This window comes from Octopus bimaculoides, chromosome 4 (genome assembly GCF_001194135.2).
Source record: "Octopus bimaculoides isolate UCB-OBI-ISO-001 chromosome 4, ASM119413v2, whole genome shotgun sequence".
Lineage (NCBI taxonomy): Eukaryota > Metazoa > Mollusca > Cephalopoda > Octopoda > Octopodidae > Octopus > Octopus bimaculoides.
This window is the reverse complement of record NC_068984.1, coordinates 83,890,342-83,897,914: the sequence shown is the minus strand read 5'-3', so window position 1 is coordinate 83,897,914 and position 7,573 is coordinate 83,890,342. Positions and strand designations below refer to the sequence as shown.

Below are 7,573 nucleotides of genomic sequence, written 5' to 3'. Positions count from 1 at the left end.
ACACAAATTTACCCCACCTTTATTCCCCCCTTTTGCTGCTATTTGCTGGGGTTTTTTGTTTTGTTTTATTTTTTTTGTTCATTTGTTTACTTATTTCAACATTCCTAAATATGATTGTTGTTTTTGTTGTTGTCTGACTTTTCGTTGTATGAAGGAGAAAAATATACACAAGACAGAATATTAAATACAAATCTGACTGGGCATTCATTCTTCCCTATTATTTACCTTAATTTCCTTGTATTTTGTCTTTCCTGCCTTCTATATTAGTGTATGTAATGTGTGTGTGTGTGTGTGTGTGCACACAAACATAGTGTGTCAGCATGCAACCCTAAGTCACCCTTCCATGTTCTCTCCATGAATATAGGTGGTAGTGAAGGCACTTCAAAAACCAACAGGGTTTTCTCATTTCTTATTTAATTTTGTGTGTAGGTATCTTCTGCCTCGTTTAAATCTAATGTTATTGATGAATTGCTAGAATCTGAGAAATTAATTAAAATCCCTCAGTTTATTTCTGGAGAAACTTATTGATAGTCTTTGATTTTTGTTGTACTTTGCCTCTGCAAACTTCTGATCATAGGCATTTCAGCCATGACCATCCTGTCTTTTTTTCTAAGATAGTAGTCTGTGATTTGAAGGAGATTTGGCTATTATTTCTAGCAGGTTGAGTTATGGAGGTGCTTTCATTAGTAGTCATAAATCATAGTCATTTGGACAACTCAACTGGCTATGGAAACGGTTGGTATTTATAAATACCGTGGCAAGATACAGTTCACCTTGGTAATCACTGTTTTCTTTACAAGTGTTTCATTACCTCACTGCTACCCTTAGCCAAGATCATTCAAAGTCTTCTTAATTATATTTCATAAACAAGTTATATGTCATGGTACAGTTGAACACAGTAAGAAACAATGGAGGTGGAGGAGCTGATAATATCACCAGTGTTCCTTTAGTTCACAGTACTGGAGAAAGATAGACTCCCAGTGATGTTTTGTCCATGGTATGTAATGTCTTTAAATAGTGCCTCTCTCTCTTCCTTTATCTAAACTTATGGGAGCTCATAATTAACTATATCCATTTTATATATGGTTACAAGACACTGATCTGATCATGATGTGTTAAATGGATAGTGTATTGGTCACTGTTCACAAGTTGTATGTTCATGTTATATCATTAACCAAAGCACAGTTTGGTCTTTCTGTTTTATCTTTGTGACAGCAGATTAGTTGTATGGAACACTGAACTGAATGGAAATTGACAGTTTCAGTGGTTTCAGATACTGAAAAGTAATCTTCCCAAACATCTTTTGATGGTGATGCTTTGTTTTAATTGAGCCACATGCATGGCTGTATGGTTAAGAAGTTAGCTTTGCAACCAAATGGTTCTGAATTCAATCCCATGTGCGTGACCTTGAGCAAGTCTCTTCTAGCTTAACCTTGGGTTGACTAATAACTTAGGAGTAGAATTTGCTATACGGGAACTATAGAAACCTATTGTTTGCATGTGTGTGTGTAGAAATCAGTAAAGGATGTGAACAGTGACATGAACAACCAATAATTTTACTGCATTGGGTACAAGTATTCCCTTGTAACTCAAAAATGCAGTGATTGGCTCATTGGTATCAGTTACTGATGATAGTTTACCAAATACGATGTTATATTAAATAAATAGGGCTAATATCTAATGCAGTTAGAATATCCTTGATTGAATCAATCTCAATTTGTCACTGGAAAATATTTCATTGACCTTAAGGTTTAAGGTTAGAGCAGTTAAAATTTAAATGAGTATGTGTGTGTTTGTCAAAATTTTGATATTTTGTCGACAACGGATGAGGAGTTAAGCATGTTTGCATTCATTGTGTGTGTGTCCAATTTCCTGAAAATTAATTTGTCATTCCTCTGTTCTATCTTTCGTTATTGTGTGTGTGTGTGTGTGTGTGTGGTCATCTGGTTCCTCCAACTTCACTGCAATAAGCCACTATGCTCTTCTATCTTTCTTTGGCAAGATTAAGATCTTGAAACCAGTTTGTGCAACAGCTGTGCAGGTCATCTTTTGAGGTGAATATCCAGGTTTTCTTTGGCCTATCCATTGGTCTCTTTCCACTAACTGGTAAACATGTCACTGCAGTTCTTGCTGGGATATTGTCCCCCATTTGTAGGACATACCCTGTCAGATGCATTCTTCTGCTCTTGATGACAAGACTTAGGTGCGTGATATTGGCTATTCAAAGCACCTCCTCATTCGTGATCTTGTCTTGCCATCTGATGCCCAGGAGTTTGGGGAGACATTTTTGTTGGAAAGTATCAATTTGTTTTTCAATTCTTCCATATGTCAGCAGCATATGTTGTTGAGATAACAATTGACCAGAATAACCTTAATTTGGTTGTGATGTGATATGTGTTTGTATACAAATATTTTTATGCATATTGTTTTGCTTTATTGTACAAAAACATAAATATACTTCTTGTGTAAGTAAGAAAACCTACTGTATATGTATATGGTATTTAAGTAGTAAAATTTAAAGATAAAACTGTATTTAGCCCTGCTCAGTACTGATCAAATAGATATATTGTCAGATGTATTTCAACCTGTGTGATTTTAGGAAGTCTTGGCTGCTATTTCTACGTGGCTTAATGACCACAAGGAAATAGCAGCCAAATTGTTGGCTCATTTTAACATAATTTGCTTACAATAAGAAACCTAAAGTAGTAAGTTAGGTTGAATTTCTCAACATAAAGGATATTTGTGCCCACCAACAGTTGAGCACTCTGGATGAAGGTATAGAGAAAGATGTTAATGGTATTTCTGTTATATGAAGAAGAATCTAGTTACTTTAGTCTTAAGAAATTCCCTTTATATACTTGGCTTGATACATTTGACTATATCCTTACTCTCCAAAATCCTGCTTTTGTGCCTAGTCAAAAAGCCTATTTATATACATGGGTGTATGTCTGTGCGTTTAATATAAATATATATATATATACATTGTTCCTGACATTATAGGGCTATTCTTGGTGAAATTGCTGTATAGTATTGATACAGTTGTAAACATTAGAAGGCTCTGTATGTTAATCAGTCTGTGATCATTGATTTGAAATTCCAGTCCCATATTTAGACTTCCCTCCATCATTTATACATCTATGCCATCAATTGTAATACTGCCTCCAATCTGTGGGCTGTGCTGAGTAGCATATTACATCTTTGACTCAAAAGTTTTCTCCTTAATGTTGTGGACAGCTAGATGCAAGTGTGTGGTGTGTGTTTGTAAAATAAAGGCTCTGTCAGTTTTGAACTGCTGGCCTCACTGTGTAACTGTTCACTAGTTACAAGAATCAGTATTGATGAAATGTTCTCATAGACATGAAGCAAGTAGTTCTAAAATCACTGTTGGTGTTTGTAGAGTTGAACAAACAGCTCTTATAGAAGTAGACTTGCTTTAAGAGTTTCTGTTTTGTGATTATTTGTGCAGGTTGCTGGCATTTTAGCTTTGGTTGCTGTCCAAACATAGATTTTCGTGTAACAAATACCAAATTGCCCTCCCTGATGTTGAATATGAAATTACTACACATGTAGTGATCAGCAGTTGAATCAAAACAGTAGTAGAGGGCTAGAGGACATAGATACTTTTACTTTCACAGCAACGTAGTCTGCTGCCTCGTGGTTTGTATGTTCAAATTCTGTCGAGGCTGTTGAGATTGTAGTTTCCTCTGCAATTCTACAGATAATTTCTATTTTACAGTAAGCATGGTTTTCTTTTCTAACAGTAAATATTTAAAAACAGAAGACTTTTTTCTCTCTCTCTCTCTTTTTATCTCTGCTAGCTGCACAGTCCTATTTCAGGCTGTATCTATTTGTTACTATCAGGAAACATCACTCTCCAACAAAGTGTACTGCCTGAAACAATAGACTTTTCCTCTTCCTCATGGCAAACCAATTTATTCCACTTTTGAACTGTATCAATATTAATCCAGGCTCTGCTAGCCTGCAGAATCATTGGCTGAAAATGAGTTAAACTTGAAGGGCTAAAATAAAGACATACATATAAACATATCTTCATTAATAATCATCCAGTGATATTCTTTCTCTCAAAATCAGTTGATTTTATTGAAAGTTTTTTGTTTTGTTTTTGGTGGATTTTTTTTTTCCATAGCTTTCTCACTATTTTTGATTTCACTGACATGTTCTGTAGAGTACCTTCTCTATTACTAAAAGAACTCTTCTGATATTTTCTTTTAGTTCTTTCTGGCTAGTTCCAATATTATTTCTTGAACTCTTAACAGCATTTTTACCAAACAATTCTAAAGTGTTCATCCATCTTTTCTTTTCCTATCTTGTCAACATGTAGAAACTGGTTAACTTTACACATGCACACACACCATCTCTTGAAATTTAATTGATAGCATCTACTAAAAGTTAATTAGTTATACACACTAGTTATATAAACTACTTGATAAATATGTCTTTCTGTTATTTTCTTTCTCCCTGAAATATCGAAAAAATGGCCAGCTTTGTAGCTCAGCAGGGATTTCTCTTCAAAGCAAGCCCATAATCCAGTTTTGATTCTTAATTGAAAACATTGTTAATGCCTGAGGGAAATGCATAAATCTCACAATTCCTGCTATAAGACTTCATACTCAACTATAACAGTAAATCTCTCTCACACATACACACACTGTACTATTTGTCTGTTTTTTTTTTTTTTGTTCATTAGAACTCTACCATGACACGACTACAAGATGATGGAACACCTTCTGCCTCAGAACACTATCTCGCTCACAAACTGACATTCTCCTCACAATTTCATACTGGCATCTCATTCCATCACACCTTTTTGATTTTCTTCTTTGTTTTATCTTTTTCTTTTCTTTTTTTTTTTTTTACCTCGGAAGAAAATCTATTTCTCAGCCTATTAAAAAAATTCAGCCACACATTGTGTTCATGTTCTGAAGTATGTTGTTGATGGTGAGCACAGAGGTAGATTCTCAGGTTCCATAGGCATCAAAACCGTTTTTTCCACAACCATTGTAAATGTGATGCCTTTCTTTGGTACCTGTATGACACTTTCGTTAGGTTTCCTTGGATGGCCATGTGTGTCGTATTTTACTAACACTAGTTACTTACCTGTCTATGTGCACAGTTCACGTATCTATCTAGTTTATGATCAAGATACAGCAACAGCAGCAGTATCAAGGATCGTATAAGTTTGCTGACCCACACTTACACAAATAGATACACACACACACACACACATATATATATATATATATATATATATGCACACACACATACATACATAGATACGGTGCTGTCAGCTCCACTATTATTGTACTGTCACTTCCAAGTGTTCAACTGCTGTTTTAAACATAATACTTATATATATATATTGATGGTATTTAACGCAGAGAAAAGTGATTTTATTTTTGTGATTTCTACCCTATAAGAACCTTATATATCTAAATGTCCTTGAATAAATGGCGATGAACACATAACAGAACTATGATTTTGTGTTTTTTTTTACTTTTTGATTTACAGGGAGAAGCCAATCACGGGGTCACTTTGAGAATCACAGACAGGTTCTGTATTGAGACATCATACCTTTCAGATGACTTGTTCCATCTATTTTCCTCTCTGCAAATAGAAAGCAAAAGCATTGTTTAACTGTTGATGAGAAGTGCATTAGAAGATATATGACAGACACATGGTGAAGAAGTGTTGGGAATTAATAGTTTCTTTCTTTTTAACTTGCTGGATCTTGAAGAGGCAGTGCCCATGACCTTCATAGATTAGTGGAATTGATGCCATTGGTGCTCTTCTTGAGCAAACTCATGCAGGAAAAATGGAAGCAGAGAGGGAATTCTAGAGGACCAATATTCTGAAAAGGAAGGACTCTAGTATAGTGATAAATGCATGACCTAAAGGGGGAAGGCAGAAACAATAAGGTTGATGAGAGGAATAGAGACAAGTGGAGATGGCATGATTTGACAATGGATCCTAAAATGAGATAACATAAAGGATAAGGGGGATTTTCAGTCAGGTAGCAGAATATGCTTTCTGGTACTGATGGTATGATAAAATGTACCCAGTCCATACTACAAGGTGGTTAGAGATAGAAAGGGTTATTTATCTTTCTGTATTTTGCCTACTGGTGTTGGCAATTATAGACCTGCTTACCCTCCTATCCCATGTACAAATTAACATGTTTGTGGATTTGTCTTTCTGAAGCCAACTTATTCCTGTCTTCCTTGGCTTTTCTTTTCAGTTTCATAAATATCACCAAGTGCCCAAGGATTTTTTTTCTTTTCATATGATATCCAATGAGCTGAACCTGTTGTCTCCTTATGTTGTTAAGGAGATTTCTGGTGGTCTTTGCTTGTCCAAGGGCCTTGTCACTCTGCATAGGACATCAGTATTCTTAGGAACTATATCTCTGTAGAGTTGATAAACTTTTGCACTTCTTTGTTGATGTTCCAACTCATACAACCATATGTAAGGATGGGTTCTTTTTCTTACTATTACTGATAGCCATTTATTCGATAATAATGTTTGATCTCACCATAAACAGCCTTGGGCTATCCACTCCTTGACTTGATTTCTTTGGTGTTTTTCCCCATCTGATGTAATGATGGTTCCCAAATATTTAAAACTATTTCAAAATTGTGCCATTAATATTTACAATGCAAATTGGTAGTAACTTCTTTGAGATTGTCAGTCTCTTCATGTTCATAGACTCATGTTTTTCACTCTCATCATTAATTAGTACTAATTAATGATTCTAAATCATTCTCTGTTGTTGCTATGGCTTTACAGACAGATGTCCTTTGTCAAGCACAGAGGTGGACAGTGGAGTGGCACTGGAGGGGAGAGCCCCCAACGTTAAAAAATAAAGTGGGCTGCTACCAGCATACTTTGAAAGGAGATGCCAGAAGCGAGTTCGAGGTGGAGGTGGAGCGGTGGATTAAGGAGGGCATATTGATCCCTTGGGAAGAAGGAGAGAGCGGAGTCCTGCCGCTGATGGCGGTGGTACAGCCCACGAAGCATAAGGTCAGACCAGTGCTTGACTTCCGAGAGCTGAATGACCACATATCATGTCATACGGGCGGCGAGGCCACAGATGTCTGCGGGGACACCTTGTGAGAATGGAGGCAGATGACAGGGGCCTCCACGATCGTCGATTTGAAGTCGGCATACCTGCAGGTGCATGTGGCTGAGAGACTGTGGAAGCATCAGCTTGTCAGGTATAAGGGCCGGACATACTGTTTGACGAGGCTGGGGTTTGGGCTAAATGCAGCGCCAAAAATTATGGCAACAATTCTCGAGGCCATCCTGGGAAAGGTGGACAGAGTAAAAAGGGCCACCAATTCGTACATTGATGACATCCTTGTGGATGAAACCATAATGCCAGCAATGGAGGTCATAGGCCACCTGAACAATTTCGCACTGGTCGCCAAGCCACCAGAGGCCATGGAGGGAGGCGCTGCACTGGGCCTCAAGCTACGGAGAGACAAGGCCGGCGTGTTGGTGTTTCAGCGTGGGAACGAGATCCCCGAACTGGGCACCAGCGTGAGTAGACGGGAAC

The 7,573-nt window shown here is 37.1% G+C and overlaps 1 long non-coding RNA gene across 1 annotated transcript in view; it reads right to left on the bottom strand.

Moving 5' to 3' along the window:
• Positions 1 to 4,677: 4,677 nt before the first annotated feature.
• LOC128247601 (uncharacterized) overlaps positions 4,678 to 7,573 on the bottom strand; it is a 27,180-nt gene continuing 24,284 nt past the window's right edge. The window contains exon 2 of the long non-coding RNA XR_008263949.1: positions 4,678 to 5,625. This is a non-coding gene — a long non-coding RNA (uncharacterized LOC128247601). The remainder of the gene's footprint in view (positions 5,626 to 7,573) is intronic.